The following is a 22,877-nucleotide window of genomic DNA, read 5'->3' on the forward strand; positions in this document are numbered from 1 at the left end:
ATTAAGAATTCCTCATATCAGTGAGGTCATATGATACATGTCTTTCTCTGTTTGACTTATTTCGCTCAGCATAATACCCTCCAGTTCCATCCACGTCGTTGCAAATGGCAAGATCTCATTCCTTTTGATGGCTGCATAATATTCCATTGTATATATATACCACCTCTTCTTTATCCATTCATCTGTCGATGGACATCTTGGCTCTTTCCACAGTTTGGCTATTGTGGACATTGCTGCTATAAACATCGGGGTGCACGTACCCTTTCGGGTCCCTACTTTTGTATCTTTGGGGTAAATACCCAGGAGTGCAATTGCTGGATCATATGGTAGCTCTATTTGCAACTTTTTGAGGAACCTCCATACTGTTTTCCAGAGTGGCTGCACCAGCTTGCATTCCCACCAACAGTGTAGGAGGGTTCCCCTTTCTCCGCATCCCCGCCAACATCTGTCATTTCCTGACTTGTTAATTTTAGCCATTCTGACTGGTGTGAGGTGGTATCTCATTGAGGTTTTGATTTGGATTTCCCTGATGCCGAGCAATATTGAACACTTTTTCATGTGTCTGTTGGCCGTTTGGATGTCTTCTTTGGAAAAATGTCTGTTCATGTCTTCTGCCCATTTCTTGATTGGATTCTTTGTTCTTTTGGTGTTGAGTTTGATGAGTTCTTTATAGATTTTGGATACTAGCCCTTTATCTGATATGTCATTTGCAAATATCTTCTCCCATTCTGTCGGTTGTCTTTTGGTTTTGTTGACTGTTTCCTTTGCTTTGCAAAAGCTTTTTATCTAGATGAAGTCCCAATAGTTCATTTTTGCCCTTGCTTCCCTTGCCTTTGGCGATGTTTCTAGGAAGAAGTTGCTGCGGCTGAGGTCGAACAGGTTGCTGCCTGTGTTCTCCTTTAGGATTTTGATGGACTCCTGGGTCACATTTAGGTCTTTCAACCATTTGGAGTCTATTTTTGTGTGTGGTGTGAGGAAATGGTGCAGTTTCATTCTTCTGCATGTGGCTGTCCAATTTTCCCAACACCATTTGTTGAAGAGACTGTCTTTTTTTTCCATTGGACATTGTTTCCTGCTTTGTCAAAGATTAGTTGACCATAGAGTTGAGGGTCCATTTCTGGGCTCTCTATTCTGTTCCATTGATCTATGTGTCTGTTTTTGTGCCAGTACCATACTGTCTTGATGATGACAGCTTTGTAGTAGAGCTGGAAGTCCGGAATTGTGATGCCGCCGGCTTTGCTTTTCTTTTTCAACATTCCTCTGGCTATGCGGGGTCTTTTCTGGTTCCATACAAATTTTAGGATTATTTGTTCCATTTCTTTGAAGAAAGTGGATGGTATTTTGATGGGGATTGCATTGAATGTGTAGATTGCTCTAGGTAGGATTGACATCTTCACAATATTTGTTCTTCCAATCCATGAGCATGGAACGTTTTTCCATTTCTTTGTGTCTTCCTCAATTTCTTTCATGAGTATTTTATAGTTTTCTGAGTACAGATCCTTTGCCTCTTTGCTTAGATTTATTCCTAGGTATCTTATGGTTTTGGGTGCAATTGTAAATGGGATCGACTCCTTAATTTCTCTTTCTTCTGACTTGTTGTTGGTGTATAGGAATGCCACTGACTTCTGTGCATTGATTTTATATCCTGCCACCTTGACTGAATTCCTGTATGAGTTCTAGCACTTTTGGGGTGGAGTCTTTGGGATTTTCCACCTAAAGTATCATATCATCTGCAAAGAGTGAGAGTTTGACGACTTCTTTGCCAGTTTGGATGCCTTTGATTTCTTTTTGTTGTCTGATTGCTGTGGCTAGGACTTCTAATACTATGTTGAATAGCAGTGGTGATAGTGGGCATCCCTGCCGCGTTCCTGATCTTAGGGGGAAAGCTCTCAGTTTTTCCCCATTGGGAATGATATTCGCTGTAGGTTTTTCATAGATGGCTTTTATGATATTGAGGTATGTACCCTCTATCCCTATACTCTGAAGAGTTTTGATCAAGAAAGGATGCTGTACTTTGTCAAATGCTTTTTCTGCATCTATTGAGAGGATCATATGATTCTTGTTCTTTCTTTTGTTAATGTATTGTATCACGTTGATTGATTTGCGGATGTTGAACCAACCTTGCAGCCCAGGGATAAATCCCACTTGGTCGTGGTGAATAATCCTTTTAATGTACTGTTGGATCCTATTGGCTAGTATTTTGGTGAGAATTTTTGCATCCATGTTCATCAGGGATATTGGTCTGTAATTCTCCTTTTTGATGGGGTCTTTGTCTGGTTTTGGGATCAAGGTAATGCTGGCGTCATAAAATGAGTTTGGAAGTTTTCCTTCCATTTCTATTTTTTGGAACAGTTTCAGAAGGATAGGTATTAATTCTTCTTGAAATGTTTGGTAGAATTCCCCTGGGAAGCCATCTGGCCCTGGGCTTTTGTGTTTTGGGAGATTTTTGATGACTGCTTCTATTTCCTTAGTGGTTATAGGTCTGTTCAGGTTTTCTATTTCTTCCTGGTTCAGTTTTGGTACTTGATACATCTCTAGGAATGCATCCATTACTTCCAGGTTATCTAATTTGCTGGCATAGAGTTGCTCATAATGTGTTCTTATATTGTTTGTATTTCTTTGGTGTTGGTTGTGATCTCTCCTCTTTCATTCATTATTTTATTTCTTTGGGTCATTTCTCTTCTCTTTTTGATATGTCTGGTCAGGGGTTTATCAATCTTATTCTTTCAAAGAACCAGCTCCTAGTTTCGTTGATCTGTTCTACTGTTCTTTTGGTTTCTATTTCATTGATTTCTGCTCTGATCTTTATTATTTCTCTTCTCCTGCTGGGTTTAGGCTTTATTTGCTGTTCTTTCTCCAGCTCCTTTAGGTGTAGGGTTAGGTTGTGTACTTGAGACCTTTCTTGTTTCTTGAGAAAGGCTTGTATTGCTATATACTTTCCTCTTAGGACTGCCTTTGCTGTATCCCAAAGATTTTGAATAGTTGTGTTTTCATTTTCATTGGTTTCCATGAATTTTTTAAATTCTTCTTTAATTTCCTGGTTGACCCATTCATTCTTCAGGAGGATGCTCTTTAGCATCCATGTATTTGAGTTCTTTCCGACTTTCCTCTTGTGATTGAGTTCTAGTTTCAAAGCATTGTGGTCTGAAAATATGCAGGGGATGATCCCAATCTTCTGGTACCGGTTGAGACCTGATTTATGACCTAGGATGTGATCTATTCTGGAGAATGTTCCATGGGCACTAGAGAAGAATGTGTATTCTGTTGCTTTGGGATGGAATGTTCTGAATATGTCTGTGAAGTCCATTTGGTCCAGTGTGTCATTTAAAGTCTTTATTTCCTTGTTGATCTTTTGCTTAGACGATCTGTCCATTTCAGTGAGGGGGGTGTTGAATCCCCTTCTATTATTGTATTGTTGTCAATGTGTTTCTTTGATTTTGTTATTAATTGGCTTATATAATTGGCTGCTCCCATGTTAGGGGCATAGATATTTACAATTGTTAGATCTTGTTGGATAGACCCTTTAAGTACAATATAGTGTCCTTCCTCATCACTTATTACAGTCTTTCATTTAAAATCTAATTTGTCTGATATAAGGATTGCCACCCCAGCTTTCTTTTGATGTTCATTAGCATGGTAAATGGTTTTCCACTCTCTCACTTTCAATCTGGAGGTGTCTTTGGGTCTAAAATGAGTCTCTTGCAGACAGCATATCAATGGGTCTTTTTTTTTTTTTTTTATCCAATCTGATACCCTATGTCTTTTGATTGGGGCATTTAGGCCATTTACATTCAGGGTAACTATTGAAAGATATGTATTTAGTGCGATTGTATTGCCTATAAGGTGACTGTTACTGTATATTGTCTGTGTTCCTTTCTGGTTTATGTTGCTTTTAGGCTTTCTCTTTGCTTAGAGGACCCCTTTTAATATTTCTTGTAGGGCTGGTTTTGTGTTTGCAAATTCCTTTAGTTTTTGTTTGTCCTGGAAGCTTCTTATCTCTCCTTCAATTTTCAATGACAGCCTAGCTGGATATAGTATTCTTGGCTGCATATTTTTCTCATTTAGTGCTCTAAATATATCATGCCACTCTTTTTTGGTCTGCCAGGTCTCTGTGGATAGGTCTGTTGCCAATCTAATATTTCTACCATTGTAGGTTACAGATCTCTTGTCCCAAGCTGCTTTCAGGATTTTCTCTTTGTCTCTGAGACTTGTAAGTTTTACTATTAGATATCGGGATGTTGACCTATTTTTATTGATTTTGAGGGGGGTCTGTGCCTCTTGGATTTTGATGCCTGTTTCCTTCCCCAAGTTAGGGAAGTTCTCTGCTAATTTGCTCCAATATACCTTCTGCTCCTCTCTCACATTCTTCTTCTTCTGGGATCCCAATTCTAATATTGTTCCATCTTATGGTATCACTTATCTCTTGAATTCTGCCCTCGTCATCCAGTAGTTGTTTATCTCTCTTTTTCTCAGCTTCTTTATTCTCCATCAATTGGTCTTCTATGTTGCTAATTCTCTCTTCTGCCTCATTTATCCTAGCAGTTAGAGCCTCCATTTTTTTATTGCACCTCATTAATAGCCTTTCTGATTTCGACTTGGTTAGATTTTAGTTCTTTTATTTTTCCAGAAAGGGTTTCTGTAATATCTTCCATGTTTTCAAGGCCAGCTAGTATCTTTATAACCATCATTCTGTACTCTAGTTCCAACATCTTACTAATGTCTGTATTGATTAGGTCCCTGGCAGACGGTACTGCCTCTTGCACTTTTTTTTTTGAGGTGAGTTTTTCCGTCTTGTCATTTTGTCCAGAGGAGAATAGATGAATGAGAGAACAAAATGCTAACAGGGTAACAATGACCCCAGAAAAATATACACTAAAGAAATCAGAAGAGACCTGAAACTGGGGAAAAGAAAGGGAAAGAAAGAAAAAAGAAAAAGGAAAAAAAAGGACTATGATCAAATATGACCAGGCTGGTGCATAGATCCGTGCCACACAGTAGATTTTGGGCGTATTTTGGTCTATTAGAAGAAACTGCCTCCCAAAATTTTAAAGAAAGAAAAACTTACATATGTACAAAACTAAGGGTAAATATGATGAAGGGATAGAATATGACTGTAAAGATGAAAATTATAAAAGATTTTTATAAAAGGAACTGATAAGAATTTGGTTGAAAAAAGAAAGAAGAGAAATTTTTAAAAAGGGGGGCAGGGAATGTGATCAGGCAGGAGACTAAAAGAAAGCCATACACTAGGGATTTAGGGTATATTTTGGTCTGTTAGAAGAAACTGTATCCCAAAATTTTAAAGCAGCACAACTTATATATATACCAAAAATAAGGTTAACTACAATGAAGGGATAGAATATGACTCTAAAAATGAAAAACAAAGAAGATTTTTTTAAAAGGGACTGATAAGATGTTGGTTGAAAAAGGGAAAAAGAAAAATTCAAAAAAAAAAGTTAAAAAAAAATTAACTTTGAAAGAATAAAGAATCATGGCAAAAAAGCCATGGATTCTATGTGCAGTATTCCCCTAGCTCTGGAGTTCTACCGTTCTCATTGATCGGTAAACTTGGTCTTGGCTGGCTGTTCTTGCTGATCTTCTTGGGGAGGGGCCTGTTGCCATGGTTCCCAAATGTCTTTGCCAGAGGCGGAATTGCCCCGCCCTTGCTGGGTCCGGGCTAAGTCATCTGCTCGGGTTTGCTCTCGGGAGCTTTTGTTCCCTGTAAGCTTTCCGTACAGCTTTGGAGGAGGAGAGTGAAAATGGCGGCTTCCCAATCTCTGCCCCGGAGGAGCCAAGAACTCGGGGCCCCACTCCTCAGTGCACCCCCAGAGAAAAGCAGTCAGTCACTCCCGTCTCCCCGGTCTCCAGCCTCAGTCCGTGCTCACCTGGCCTGTGACGGAGCGTTTCTATCTCTGGCATATGACCCCGTGTGGAGTCTCCAAACCCAGCAGATCCCTGCAGTATGCTCCCGCGCCGCTCCTCCTGGGGGAGGAAAGGGAGTCTCCGTGGATCTGCCGCTTGTTGGGTCCCTGCTGGCGGAGCAGTGGCCCGACTGTGCCGTGGATCATGGTTTATGGCAACCCCGAGCTGAGACCCCACTCCTCGGCTCCCTGCTCCAATCCCTGGGAGCTCTGCCGCACTCAGGCACCCCCAGTCTTTCTGTGACCCCGAGGGTCCTGAGACCACACTGTCCCGCGAGGGTTCCACCCCACGCTTAGCCACTGGAGCGACGTCCCTCAGTGGAGCTGACTTCTAAAAGTTCCGATTTTGTGCTCCGTGGCTCTATCACTTGCCAGAAGCAGCCGACGGCGGCCCCCTCCCCCGCCGTCCATCCTCCCGAATCACCTCGGATTCACTTCTCCTCATGTGCTACCTTCCAGAAAGTGGTCGCTTTTCTGTTCAGAGAGTTGCTGCTATTCTTTTTTTCATCTCCTGTTGAGTTCATAGGTGTTCAGAATCTGTTCAGTTCTTTTACAGCTGCTTGTACTGAGCTATAACTATTTTGTTTTCTATACATTGCAACTCTTGCAATATTCCACATTACTTTTAGTTATTTTTTTCTTTATTACTGAAGTACCATATTGAAGTATAATTGACATGGTTACATTCATTTCAGCTATACAATTTATTGACTAGACAGTTGTATATCACAATAAGTTGTAGTTGCCATCTGTCACCATACAACATTGTTACAATGTTAGTGACTGTATTCCCTGTGCTGTACTTTTCATCTCCATAACTTATTTTATAACTGAAACTTTGTACCTTTTAGTCCCCTTTATATTTTTGCCCATTCCCCCCATTCACCTCCCCTCTGACAACACCAGTTTGTCCTCTGTACTTAGAGTCTGTTTTTTTCTTTGCTCATTTGTTTTGTTTTTTAGATTCCATCTAAAAATGAAATCATGTGGTATTTGTTTTTTTCGGTCTGATTTATTTCACTTAGCATAATAAGCTGTACGTCCATCCATGTTGTTGCTAATGGCAAGATCTCATTCTTTTTTTAAGTAGGCTGCATGCCCAGTGTGGAACCCAACACAGGGCTTGAACTCATGACCCTGAGTTACCCAGGCACCCCCTCATTCTTTTTTATGGTTGAGTAATATTCCATTGTGTATATTTACCACATCTTCTTTATCTATTCATCCATCAGTGGACCCTTAGGTTGTGTCCATAGCTTGGCTATTGTAAATAATTTTGCAGTAACCATAGGGCTGAATTTCTTTTTGGATCAGTGTTTTTGTTTTCTTTTCATAAATACCCTGTAGTGGAATTACTGGATCATATGGTATTTTTATTTTTAATTTTTTTTGAGGGATCTCCCTACTGTTTTCCACAGTGTCTGCACCAATTTACATTTCTACCAACAATGTACAAGGATTCCTTTTTTCCACATCTTCATCAACACTTGTTTCTTGTATTTTTTATTTTGGTCATTGTGAAAGGCATGAGTTCCTATCTCATTGTGGTTTTGATTTACATTTCCCTGATGATGAGTGATGCTGAGCATCTTTTCACCTGCTTGTTGGTCATTTGTATGTCTTTTTGAAAAAATGTTTATTCAGGTCCTCTTTTCATTTTTTAATCAGATTATTTTTGGGGTCCAAGTTGTTCTAGTTCTTTACATCTTTCACATATTAACCCCTTGTTGGATATGTCATTTACAAATATTGTCTTCCATTCACTAGGTTGCCTTTTTGTTTTGTTGGTGATTTCCTTTGCTATGCAAAACCTTTTTATTTTGGTATAGTCCAAATAGTTTATTTTTGCTTTTGTTTTCCTTTCCTTAAGGAGACATATCCCCAAATATGTTACTAATGTTGATGTGCAAGTTATATTTATTTTCTAAGTGAAAATGAACAAAAACGTACTTTACTTTGAGATTTAGTAAACTTCCATGACTTAGAGACACTTGATTTTCTATGAGTTGTCATTAGTTTGAATTTTGATAATGTTTTATATTTATATAGTACATTTCTTTAAGTATATTTGAGCAATTCATTGGTGAGTAATTCACTTGGTGTTCTGTTCTAACAGTGCATCAGATAACATTAAAATCTCGTCTCTTTCCTGCATCTGGAATATTTAGTAATGGAAGAGTGTTCACTGGCCCTCCATGCACTCCCTCTTCCCTTTGTCTAGGCTTATATCTGTGCAGATGAAAGCATTGTCTTCTTGTTTTTGGCGGGAGCTGAGGGATGTAGCAGGTGTTTGGATTCTGCGATAGTCCAAGATGTAAGACTTTCAGATTGGATACATTTATAGTGGGCCATAGATCACAAGTAAAGAAAATTTTAGTGGTGTTGTCAATGCTTGCCTCAAGCAAATTGTGAAATGTGCCAAGGTGGTCACTGGAGCCTACCCTTCTTTGTAGTGCCCTATCTGTCTTCACTGCCAACGTTTGCTACCTACCCATCTCTTGGATGCACAGTTCACACAATCTCAGCTGCCACAAATCTTGCTAAATTTTGCTAAGGTATTACATGGCAAAAGCTTTAATATTGACCCCTCCCAGGGATTTTATTTCCTAAAAATTATATGTGTCAAAACTGACTTGTTATGTATGAAGAGAAGATATTTTAAAAATAATAATAATTACTTATGAGCCCATTTATCTGCCAAGCATTTTGCTGTATACTCTGTATTATCTTATTTAGTCTTCATAAGTACCATATGAGGTAAACTCCATTGTTTATATCCACATTATAGAGAGCTTGAAGCTTAGAGCATTAAGGAAGTTTTTCCAAGATTACAAAGCTGGTAATTAACAGACTTGATTTCAATCCAATTCTGATTCCAAAATCTATCCTCTAGGCTCTATTGACTCTGACGTTCTGGATTGAAGGTAACCTAGACCGTCTACTCCTGATTTTAGAGAAATTTAGTGAGTATGAGTCTAAGAAAAGAACCTTATGATCCAGTATCTCTTTCCAGCCAACTGGTCTTTACTGTTTTATAGGCCATATGGTTCCCAAGAATATTCACCCAATTATTCCTCTCATCATACTTGTGCTCAGGCTGCAGCCTCATGATGAAACCATTTTTCAGTTTTTGTAAGGGGTATCTAAATAAACAGAGTTATTGGGAGTTTTGCTCTGACAATTTTTTAAATCCTCTCTTAGGTTCATGTAGTCATTTAAAGAGAAAATTGAGTAAGGCCTTGTAAGGTATTTCTGGATACATGTGGCCTGTTGAGATCAGTGAGGTACAGGTCTCAAATATAGAAAACACACCTTCTTAGCCTTCTATTTGAGATATATATTTAGTTATGCATCTTCTGCATTTTAAGTAAGGCTTTATGTTCCAAAGCAATTAAATTGTAATGAGTAAAAACAGAATAACTGAGAGCATCCAACATATGCAGTATATTTTGAGATAATTGTGGTTAATCACTTTCTAGTTGCAGTAAAGTCATTTCAGTTCAAACCCATTTAACTGAGGCAATCAAGTACTCAGAAAAGACTGAAAACATCCTTGTTTTTGAGGTATTATTTAAATATATTTATGACATGTCAACATTTCTGTATTTGTATACCAATACATTAGTGCCTTTTTTTGGCTGACAGCGTTCAGAATATTAAAAAATTATACAGTGCTTTTTCCCAAAGCTACATTGCTGAAGAGACATAGGAAGGATACAGTAAGAATAACACTTAAGTGATACACTGTTATCTTCCTGAAAACACATAGGAAATATACAATGAGGATAACACTAAGTGAGACACTATTATCTTCCATTATGCTGCTGGAAAAAGTAATGAGCTTCTCTAAGTCACCAAACTAATCAAGTAATAACTACCATTTACTTGGTGCCAGGTACGATTGAAGTAAGTTTTAGGATTATTATTGCTTATTAGATTTAAATAAGTGAAGATCTTTGGAGCTAAGCAACTTGCCTACTAGCCAGATAGCTAGAAATGAGCATAGATAGATTACAAGTCCAAAACTATCTCACTTCAAAATTTATCCTCTTAACCAGCAATTTTTATAACTAAGGTAAAATAAAATCTTAAGGACTCACGTTTCTGTCAGTAGTATCTTGTTGGTATTGACATTTCTATATACCCATAATACAGTTAAAAAACCATATTGCCTGAGAACTAAAAGTGCCATCTTACTGCAGCTATTGATGTTATGGAAGAAGAAAATGAGGACCACACAGGATAAATGCTATTCTTAATCTAGAAACATTTCAAGAAGTAAAATGTTGACCAAATATTAGATAAATGATTAAATTATATTCAGTATTGCTTACTATTGTGCATATTCACTTACTCTTGTAGTAAAAGGCAGAATTGTCAAAGATGGAGGTCAGTTGATAGTTCAGACATGAACCATCATAGGAACAATATATATATACACTCTAGCCCATTGCTTTAACTCCTTAGATCTCTTATATGTAAAATGGAGGTACTATAACATCTGACTGCTGGTTAAATGATGATGTAATGGTTAAAAGAGAATATGTTTGAGTGCCTGGCATATAGGCATATTCAATAAGAGATAGATGTTATTATTGTACTACTTTATTAGGCTCTTCATATGAGTGTCACGGTCTCAGCTTTGCAGGTCCCAGAAGCTCAGTTATTTTAATGCCCTCATAAGTGATCTAGCAGATAAAAATTTAGGGTGCTTTATCTTAGGAGTGGTGTTCTAATAAATGTTTAACAACTGGATTTTGGAGGGGTTGAGGGAAGAGAGAAGTTATTTTTAGAATATTATGCTGAGTGAAATAAGTCAATCAGAGAAAGACATGTATCATACGATCTCACTGATATGAGGAATTCTTAATCTCAGGAAACAAACTGAGGGTTGCTGGAGTGGTGGGGGGTGGGAGGGATGGGGTGGCTGGGTGATAGACACAGGGGAGGGTATGTGCTATGGTGAGCGCTGTGAATTGTGTAAGACTGTTGAATCCCAGACCTGTACCTCTGAAACAAATAATACATTATATGTTAAAAAAAAAAAAGAAAAAAAAGTAGGAAGGGAGAAATGAAGGAGGGGAAATTGGAGGGGGAGATGAACCATGAGAGACTATGGACTCTGAGAAACAAACTGAGGGTTCTAGAGGGGAGGGGGGTGGGAGGATGGGTTAGCCCGGTGATGGGTATTAAGGAGGGCATGTATTGCATGGAGCACTGGGTGTTATACGCAAACAATGAATCATGGAACACCACATCAAAAACTAATGATGTAATGTATGGTGATTAACATAACATAATAAAAAAAATAAAAAAATAAAAGAATTTGCTGAATTTTGTGTGTAAATTCCTTTAACCAGGACAGATTTGAAATTACCAACGTATCTACTGACTTGTATATCTTGAAATTTTAACAGTAGGCTCTCTGGAGTAGGTATTAGCTAACCTCAGCATGCATTCTCTCTCTCATCTCTGTGTGTGTGCATGTGTGTGTACATATGTGTCTATGTTCATACAAAAACACGTGTCTATATAAATTGGGGTCAAATTATAATCACAAATTTACCTTGTAAGCATATATTCAAAACAAGAATAGCTATATATTGTCACTGTCATTGAGCTATCATAACAAATCTTAGGTCTAAGACAACTCCTTCCTTGGATAGTGTTGGAGATACAGGGGTAAGTTGTGCCCTTGGATATATATCATTATAGACTAGATTCATACTATTGACCTTCTTGCCCCCAGGCATAATTCATGCCAGTGCAGAATGGTTCCCTGGAGAATACCTCCCCTTTCTTTGATTGTCTTTGACCACTGCCAAACTAAAGTTAGCATTTCACTCTCAGGCAGTGGTCTTCTCCCAGTATAGATTTGGATCCTTTTAAACAAATTAAAGAGATTAGAATTCTAGAGAAAAGAAAGTCCACATTTTGCTGGGGTAATTGGGGGAAACTTTGTGGGTAGAAAGTAGCATTTGAGAGGGGTTTCAAAGTATGGGGACAAAAGGATATACATAGACAGAAGACAATGCAGAGAGAGAGAGCACCATTAAAGAAGTTATGTCCAATTTATCATATTCATGACATATTCTCAAATACTCAATTTTGGCATTATAGTTGGAGGGTTTAGACTAATCCACAGACTTTGCATCCATGAATCACCCTTTAGCACTTGGGCATGACTGAATAGAACTTTGTTATCATCAATATGCTCTTCTATGGAATTGTTTTGGCATTATCTAGTACATATGTCATCTTGTGGTAATGCCATTTCTTTACTTCTCTTTTCAGCTTTCTATATTCAATAGCACCAGAATTTCCAACTGACAGACTTTGCTGAAAAGCGTTTGTCCTCATTTGAGAAAAAATTAATTTTGTGCATTAACCTTTTATGGCACGGATTTGAAGAGCTTTGGTTAACCCAGTGCACTGTGACAAACTATGGTGTACTATAGGCATTAGAGAAGGCTATGAGGGAGGGGAACCACAGGGAACTTTTGGTAATAATATCTATTCCAACACAATAGAGGATCCATTAAATGAAATACCGAGAAATAATATTTAAAAGGAAAAGTGTGACCACATTGCCGAAGTAAGTTTCTGTTATTCTGTAGCTCAAATTAAACTTTTTAGACACAAAGGGTTCCATAGTGGTGCTTAAGAAATTACCTTCGTTGAAGTGGGAGAATTAGCAATTAAGACACTTTCAATCCTACTTCAAATGGAGCAGCTGAGGCTTTTTACTTTATTTATTTTTTTTTTAAGAAATAGTGTTTGGGTAAGAAAAACGTTTAAAAATAATTGGATACGCTATGAAGAACCATTGAAGGTTTTCAGGGAGGTGAAATACATAATTAGATTAGTTTTAAAAGATTGTTCTGGTGTCAGGATGTATCAGGAGTGCAGAAACTAAACAAGGAGATTTATTGGAGGACTCTTACATTGTTTAAGAAGAACTATCAAGAAAGCCTGCACAGGGTGAAGGTAGTGAGACCAGGAAGGAGGAGAAGGACAAAGAACCATTCTAGGGGTAGTTTCAATGACCCTCACAGTATTTTGGTTCAAGGGGTAAAAGAAAAAAAAAAAAGCCAATGATCATTTCAAGTATTTATGGCTTTCTTGCTATAGAAGGTAATATCATCAATACAGATATAAGTAAGTTAAAAAGTAGAGAGGGCGAGTGAGTTTTATTGTGAATCTCGCGCATTTGAAGTAAGCACTGGATGTCTTATTAGATAAAACAGGCCACTTTAAATGCACTTCTGTAGCTTCGTACGTCTTATTTATTAATCCAGACGTATGAGTATTTATGTAGACGTTATACTGTGGAAGTAGCCAAAAGTTACATTTAATAAAAGGGGGTTAGAGACAAAAGTTGAGTGAATACAAATAGTCCGTTATGGAGGGGGTCTGCAGCTGGAGATTGCAAATTTTGCAAGGTATATTTGAAGCCCTTTCTGAAACTAAATAGCAAGAAATTGTAATGAAATCGAAGGCAAACACAGAATGGGGTCTATAAAGAGGCAGTGGGAAACAGAGTTTAGTTTTGTACACTTCTCCACACTTCTCCACACCCACACATCTTTATCATCCTTGGTATGCCCCACACTTATCCTCCTATAGGCACTGTGCTAGATAAAATTGTATCCACTGCTGAATTCATTCTGACAGTTGGTAACACATCCCAATGGGATAGAGACTATGCTAGCAGTTATCGACAAACCTGGTTCTGTAGCTTCTTCCCCTGTGGGATTGTGGGCATGGAATCAATAACCACAACAATGTGTCCTGAAAGTTCAACACACCATTGAGGTCCTATTATTTTTCCTTGTTTCGTGGTCTGTAATTTTTCCATTAAAAAGTCATATGTGCTAAAACCTGAGGGAGTTCTCCTACAACATATCTGTACATTATTTTTGCTGACAAATAGCTTTCCCTCTCTTAAAACATCCCATAAATTTATTGAAACAGCTTTTCAATGCTGTATCTTTAATCTGTTTCTGAATTTGCAGTATATCCATGCCACCGAGTTGTCATTACTTTGAAAAGTAAATAGTTATTAGTTTCCTGGATGAAATGAGAAGTAAATATTTTAAGATTTGTGCAATATCTATTGTCTCTATGTATAGCTTGAATTCATCTTTCATTCAGGCAGGTTTTATTCAAAAATTCCATATTTGTGAAAAAACAATGAAGTGGATACCAAAGTAATGATGTATTTATTGTAACACTTCTCTATTTCAGCTTATCGATAGTTGAAATCCTTTTTATAGGTACATTTCCAGGGCATGAGTGTGCTAATATAGATATTTTCTGAGAAGGTTTGTAGAACTTAGTCTCCTCCTCACTCTTTCTTGTGGTTGTCATTTTGAGAAGCATCAGTGGCTGAGCTAATTTAGAATGTACAGATATTGAGAACAAATGTGTAGCTGTTGCTATTCATGTGCTCATTATTTCTCCAGACATTTTTCTTTTTCTATTAAAATTTTCCTATATACTTATTAATAGTCAGTCTGAGCTGAGCAAGTAGCCGTGCCCTCATCTTTACTTCCCATGTGAAGTGGGGCCAGCTGCTAGTCTCACTGTGTCAGCTTATGTCTCTACGGCTCTTCTTCATTGTAGCTTCTTTTAAGGGACCTTCAGTTGCCTGATTTACCTTCTCCCTTTACCTAGTCTTTGGTCCACGTCATTGACCATTCCCTTTGTGCAGAATTCTATTCTGCCTTTATTTTTGATGCTTGCTTTATTCAATATTGTACACAGGACCCATGCTGCATTCTTGACTTTTTTGATAAAAAATATATTTATATATATTTAAACAGCAGGAAAGAAAACCATTGATGATGTTGCTTTGAACAAGTTACCCTACACTTGGCTACTATTGGAATAGGAATAGTCTGGTAAATTGTACTTTGTACTAAAGACCCAGATTTTAAGCTCTCCTTGTATTAATGTCTATTGCCTTGCAATTTGGTGATCTGAACACTGGCTGTAAGCCTTAGTGTTTGCTTGTCATATTTAACCATGGCCATCACTGACAGAAGGGTGTGCTTAGGACAGGCCACTAGCTCTAGGAGGAAAAGGAGAGACACATGGAACAGAGCTGCCACAGCTAAATTTGACCAGGCTAGGCCAGACCCCAGCCTACCTGTAGATGTATGATTGAACCAAACTGAGATCAGCCAATCCCCAACTAATGCATATATGAGTGAGCTGTAAGAATATATTATTGCTATTTTATGCTACAAGGCTTGGGTTGGTCTTACTAAGCAGCAACAACTAACTGATACAGGCGACATATGGAAAAGTCATGCCTGATGGGATATATATATTCTCCAAACAAATATACAAAAAAAAAAAAACCAGTTTGTTTAACTGGGACTTTAATAAGACTGTGGTGGTGGGAGTTGGTGCTGTAGAGATACATTTACCAGTTCATTAAAGGCCTTAATATGCATTTATAAGCATGATCATCAGAATAATATTTGTCCAACTCCATTCTCCTCTCCAATAATTTGGTTGATTTTTCTTCCAGATTTGGTATATGGTGTGTACCAGCACTCCTCTTCCATCCCATGACTGATAACTTTTGTCAATCAGCCACTCTTTTTGTTGTCAAAAAAGTCTTCTCAACACAAACCTGTTCATTCTCTTGCCTTGAAATCACCTTTCCTTCCATCTCTGTTCAAAACTCTATCCATCAATGACTGGCTCAAATGTTAGCACCTCATGGAACCGTCTATGATTTCTTCTACCAGAAACACTATTTCCTTCTTTAAATAGCTACAATGCTTTATTTATCAATTCTTGAAATGTCACATGACATTTATTTACCTTTCTTGTTTCCCGTCTTAAACCTAAGCTTTTTGAAGCTAAAGATCTGTCATGTTTTTTGAAACCCTTGAAACATCTAGATTAGCACTTTGAATATATTAGGTAATGCATAAATGTTTTTAGAAGCATGAATTAAAAACTTAAAAATGTTACAACTTTTTCTTAACTCTTGACTTTTATCAAGAAAAGGTTAAGATTCTTTGTGATCAGTATATAAACATATGATTCTGTTTAGCTGCTTTCTAAAAGGTGTCAAATTAATTTATTTTCTAAAATGTACCTGACAAGAATTTGCAAAGAGACTGAAAGCCATGGGAAAATTCCCTGTGTGCAGCATAAAAAAAGATGATGTTAGTCTCTGCAGATGGATAGTGTTTTTCCACTTTGGTTCAGAAACTGACAGAAATTATTTCCCCTACAGATTTTGGGATTCATTCTCTTTTTATTTATGGCCCTAGAAATGCATTAGCCTAGAATCCTGAATGTTAATTTCCTATGAACTTGGTCATTTTTATTTGTTCAGCTCAGATGAAAATTCTAATTCAGAATACTTTGATTAGGAAAAGAAAATTTCAACAATCATAATTCTAATACCCAGCACATTTAATAGAATGAATTATATAGAAATCCTGAACTTCTGGGCAATAACTTTATATGACTGCCTCATGTACACAACAAAAAAAGATTACATTTACATTAGAAGAAGAAAAGTAGAAAGGAAGAAGGAGGTAGGCAAGGAGGAGAGGGAGAAAAGAAGAGATAGAGAGGAGGAAAGATGTTTCCTGGTGATGAGTATTTTATATAATTGAATGACCCTGACTTTAGATTCTGATTTTGGGATTTTTTTTAAAGATTCTCAACAATTGATTAGGTATCTGAGTTGCTTATAATCAAGTCAACTCTAAGAATAATTGTGGGTTCTAGTGAAAAAATACTTGTGATAAGAAATAGTGTTCTCACTTGTAAGTATGTCTTCACTGACTATATACACCCATGTGATGAAATGTTCCCCTGTGACTTTTTAGAAATGTAACTATGGTAAGTTCATATTTTGAAATATATAATCATTGATATTAACAAAGTATCTTTATAAAGTTAAGAATATTTTGAAAGTTACTTTTATTTTTGCTATTATTTAATAAATGATATTTAAATCTCTAAAGAAAGCAATGACCTTTCCCTTAAGAATATCTTACAAACTCAAAATGTAGTACAGCATATATCTCATTAGATATTTAAGCTTCTCTTGGTGTCATTTTGTTTTATTACAGGGATTACCTTATTACTGAGTAAACAGTTAAAACATTGACCAAAACTTGTCATGATAATTCTCTAATGTCTCATAGAAATGATATGCTTGGAGTTTAGCTTTGATTGGCATATTAACCTTGAACCTTCTCTCCTACCTAATTTTCAACCTGACATCTTAAGTTGCTTTTGGCATTTTCAATTTTACACACTGAAAATTTTACATAAAGAATGAAATATCCTTTATACATACTGAAGACTCTAATACTCTGAACTATTTCCTTGTGTAGGAGAAGAGTTAGATTATAAAATATGGCAGAAGTAGACTAGTTTCCAAACTTAATTTACCTCTACTCCTGGAAGGAACTGTGGAGTCACTATTATTTATTATTATTATTATTATTATTATTATTATTTTACATTTGAGTGTAGTTGGTGCATAATGTTACACTAGTTTCAGTTGTATAGCATCGTGATTCAAACTTTTTTATATATTGTGCCCACCACAAAGATAGCTACCATCTGTCAACATACAATGCAATTACAATATCATTGACTATATTTCTATACTGTGACTTTCATTCCCATGACTTACTCATTCCATACCCGGAAGCTTTATCTCCTACTCTTCTGAGTTTTGCTCATCCCCTTACCTCTGGCAACCTTTAGTTTATTCTTGGTATTTATAGGTCTGACTCCACTTTTTTTTATTCATTTATATTTTTCAGATTCCACATGTGAATGAAATCATGTTGTATTTCTTTTTCTGGCTTACTTTACTTAGCATAATACCCTCTAAGTCCATCCATGCTGTCACAAATGACACAATCACATCCTTTCTTATGGCTGTGTAATATTGTGTGTGTGTGTGTGGATGTGTGTGTGTTTTGTGTGTATACACAACTTCCTTATCTATTCACTTATCAGCTAAAGAGATGTATTTCATAGCTTCCCTGTTTTGGCTCTTTTAGAGTGTTTGGTTCTTTTTAGTTTCTTACCTGATTGTGAGAGCCACATACAAACTAGACAGAATGATGATTCCAAGGAAAAGGGTATTTTTAAAAGCAGCATTTGGTATACACTAGAGAAAGCCCCTCTTATTTTGTCAAAATATGTGTGATATAGTGATTAAGAGTAACTCTCCTAGGTGCTTCCATTTAAAAACCATATGACTCTTGGCAAGTTAATTCACCTCTCATAGTTTTAATATTCTCACCTGTAATTGTGAATAACACCTACCTTGAGGATTGAGCAAAATAATAGCTATAAATGGCTTAATAGAGAGGTTGGCACATTATAAGCCCTTTCAAGAGAACTTGCACTGAACACTTGATAAAAATATTAAGGCAGACTTTATTCAAGACTATTGGAATAGGGGAGGGAGAATGAACTCAACAATACTGAAACATTTAAATACTGGTTAGCTAATAGAACACAAGTTTTAGGTCTTGGATAGGTAACTAAAAATGGGATGTCTGGGTGATAAAACCAACTGTATGTTAAATATTACAGGATACTACCAAACTCCACTAAAATGGCATTACTGTTTTGCCTTCACATCAGCAAATGTTGAGAGTTCCCGTTGCTGTGCATCTTCAAATGATAATGCCTCCTTTTTTTTTTTTTTTTTTTTTTTTGGTAATTTTAGCCATTCTAATGGTTCTATAGTGGTTTTGTCTATTTCTCCTTGCATTTCTAACAGATGTTTCATGTATTTTCATGTTCTGTTGTTAGGTACATACATGTGAAGGATTATTGTGTCTTCTTGGAGAAATGACCACCATATTCTTGTTCCTAATTCTGAAGGCTGATTTTTCTAAAATTAATAACGGTACTTTTAGTTAATGTTAGCTTAGTATGCCTTTCTGCAGCCCTTTACTTTTATTCTATCTGTATTTAAGGTGGATTTCTGTAGACAGTGTATAGTTATGTCTCCTTTGATTTATTTCTTTTACCCACTTTGAGAATTTATCTTTAATGAGTGTGTATAAACTATTCACATTTAAAGTGATGATTTATATAATTGGATTAATATTTGCCATATTTGTAACTGCTCTTTATTTATTGAACTTGTTTTTATTATTTATTTTTATTCCCTTATTTTTATGTGTTCTCTGGTTTTACTTGAACATTTTGTATGAGTCCTTTTTCTCACTTCTCTTTGCCAATCAACTGTACATCTTTTTAGTTTTCTTTTTATTTTTTTTATTTTTTTTAAAGATTTTATTTATTTATTTGAGAGACAGAATGAGATAGAGAGAGAGAGCATGAGAGGAGGGAGGGTCAGAGGGAGAAGCAGACTCCCTGCTGAGCAGGGAGCCCGATGTGGGACTCGATCCCGGGACTCCAGGATCATGACCTGAGCCGAAGGCAGTCGCTTAACCAACTGAGCCACCCAGGCGCCCCTTTAGTTTTCTTTTTAATGTTGGCTCAAGAGTTTGAAATAAATACTCATAACTAAATATGTTTTTTTTTTTTTTGAAGGAGAACACCACTGACTTATCAAGAAACTACCATTGATATGTGCTAGCTGTTAGATCATGTAATTTCATCTTCCTGGTGACATCAGTTTTTATGAGCTGACTTTTTATTGAATTATAATTCATCTACAATATAGAATTATATTGACTCTTATTGAATTCTTGCCACAGATTTTTGGCTCACTTCTACATAAATAACCTATTTGAAATACTAATCGGGATTTAAAAATCCTCTCCCAGAGAACTCTGACAGTTGCTGAAATAATTTTATAAAAAAATGTTACACATTTGTTGATATTCTGTTATCCACCTCAGAATAAAACATGTGGGCTCATAGTGTTTTGGTACTAGAAGCAGCACTAGAGAATATATCTTCTAAATGTTCATCCACAGACAAGAAAACAGAAACCTGGAAAGATGAGGTGAATCAAAGTTAATCATTTAGTGACTAACGAGTGTAAACTCCAGATCTCCCAATACAGGGTCCAGTGCATTTTCCCAGTGTGCTGTTACACTAAAAGTTTAGCTGTCAAGTAAACATTCTTAGATGTCCTTTTAGAGAATGATACAGCTGTCATTTTACTGTGAGCATATCCTATAATATATGGAGTCTCCCAATTAAGAAGCTTATACCTATTCATAGCATTGATGCTATAGATACATTGCCAGATAGCCTTGTTTTAAGGGGAAAAAAAATGCACCAGAAAAATAAACAATGGATATTATAAAATATTCACATTGAATTCTAAGGTCAGTGATTAAAAAAAAAACAACTAGTAAATGTAATGTGCTTTACTAGAAAAGGCTATAGCATAATTATAGTACATGCTGATACTCTTAAAAATAAAAGAGGGTAGTAGCTATGATAATCAATGATTAAAATTAAGAATTATTTTTTATATTCATGGAAGCAAGGGCCCAAGATAAATTGTTATTTAATTGTTGAAAATGATTCACCAGCTCCTTGAGGTTCTATTTATAATCCTGAACCATCTAACCATGGTTACAGTTAGCCATTCCCCATTCGTCATGTTTCCCTGTGAAAGGATGTAAGCTAGAACAACACTTCCAACCCCTTAATCACTATTCCTCAAGGAGAAGACTGAGCTTATTGACAGGAAGGCCTTTGGTTGATATTTCTGAGTTTGAAGCAGCTGATCTGATAAAAATACTTGGTGTTTAGTCTCTTTTATTCCCTCTCTCTATACCAAGTGACTACGAAGCAGCAAGTTTTGGTAATTTTATTTGTCCTTTAGACCCGAATGTTTTCTCAAGTGTGCACATCCCTGGTAAAGACGGGATGGGTGTTGGAAAGTCCATTTGGTTGGACAAAGAGTATATATTATCCAGAGTGCTTTGTAGTAATAGAGGTTATGTGTTACCTCTGCTTTGCTGTTGAGATTCCAGTGGTCCTTGTTAGTACCAAATTGTGTGGTAAAGACTGGAGTGTTATTCATTGACCCCTAGTACTCCATCATTTAATGTATGGGTTAGCAACATTAAGGAATAGACAAAGAATGGGATTTGGGGACTGAATGTGGAGAGAAGAAAACTTCTATTGGTCAGGGCAGGTGGCATAATTCTTAGGCTTTCACGAGCAAATTCATTTTAACCTTGGTGGATCGGAACAGGTGATTTTAGTAGCTGCTTATAGATGAAGACTGTTTTTAATAGCTGTATGCTTAGGAATTTCTGGCTGTAGAGGCAATTACATTCGTGCTGATGCAGCTTGACATTAAAACGTACTGGTTAGTTTGGCCTGTAATGGTAGTAAGACCAAGTTAGGGAATACATCTCTTTAGGTATTGATGAGCAGAATATTTGCAGCCTTCCTTCACTGTTTCTCCACCCATGTCTGCATGCCAGGACTTTCAAAGGCAAGCCAGTTCTGTTATGAATGCTTTACTCAACATTGTTAAGGTTCTTGCTTTAAACAGTCTGTGTCATGCCTCAGAAGGCTTTGTTAGATCAGCTGCTCTAAATTTAATGTCAGTTTTTTTTGTTGTTGTTGTTGTTGTTCTTTTGTTTTGTTTTTAGAGTAGAAAGAGCCTAAGGAAGGGCCTCCTGAATTTATGTGACTTATTCAGGCTCTTAAGAACCCATGATTCCTCTTACAAAAGTACAAGCGGGATCTTCACTTAATTACATCAGTACTGACTGTAAAATATCCTGAGTTTGGCAGGAAAATTTATTGACCATTTAAATATTTGTTGAGGGTGTAAATAAAATAATGAATGGAGTAGCAGGTATAGTTAATCTCTGCCCTATCCATAAGAGAAGACAAATCACTGTAAGAAAATGATGGGAATATTAACATATTCTGTGAGTAGTAGAACTTGGCATCTGTAATTGGTGAAGCAAAATAGAGAAAACGGCAAGAAAATGACAGTAAGAGAAACAGAGAAAATTGTTAGATCCATGCTGTACTATCAAGCTTATTTTACTTAACATTTCTGGTTTAAATGAGATTAGAATATTGAGCAATCAAATAAAGGGTATCCTTATGCATTGATCTCTGAAGTAACAAGGTCATCCCATATTGCTGAGAGATTCACTAATTTAAGAAACCTAGTGGCATCACTTACATTCTGAGTTCTTTTTATCATCAGATCACAAACTGATAGAGAAATTTAACACTAAAGTCACCTCGGACTAACAAAAGCAGCCTCCTCCCCACCCCCCTTGCTCATCCCCAGCCATGTATAACCATGATGTGTTCTTGTTTGTTCTCCTATCTCAATACAGGCACTGAAATACTTAGTGTAACCCATTTAACTTGACATGAACTGTTATCAATAAAACATAGATGAAGAATGCTGAGATCCCAATAGATAAGTGTGCAAGTATTGTGAACAGACGATTCATGGAAAGCAAAATTCATTTGAATGTAAATATACATGGAGACTTTCTCAACTCTGTCAGTAATAAAAGTACATTAGCCACAATGAAACACCAAATTAGCATCTAAGATAACTCTATTTTTACATCCTACATTTTACAAATTCTAAGATGACTGCATTTTCCATGTTTACCTCTTTGAAATTGACATGTATCCTACCATTGTGGCATCTTAGATACAGTGAAATATTGTAGATAAAGTCTTTGGTTCATGTTGCAGTACTTAAATTAGCCAATACGTTTGTGAGAGTGGTTATCATGATTAAAAATATCATATTCTATATTTTTCCTATTGAATTAATCAAGATGAACTAGTTGTGATGCACTAACAAGCAGCCCCAAATTTTAGCACTTAACACAAAAGGCTCTTTGCTTTCTCATCCTGTATGTTCATTGTAGGTCAGCAGGGTCTGTTTCCTGGGTTTCCAGAGACTCAGATTGATGCATGCCATCTTAGCAGGACCTGAATGATCATTTCAGCAGAGGGAAGAGT

This window comes from Phoca vitulina, unplaced genomic scaffold (assembly GCF_004348235.1).
Source record: "Phoca vitulina isolate PV1807 unplaced genomic scaffold, GSC_HSeal_1.0 scaffold6, whole genome shotgun sequence".
Classification (NCBI taxonomy): Eukaryota; Metazoa; Chordata; class Mammalia; order Carnivora; family Phocidae; genus Phoca; species Phoca vitulina.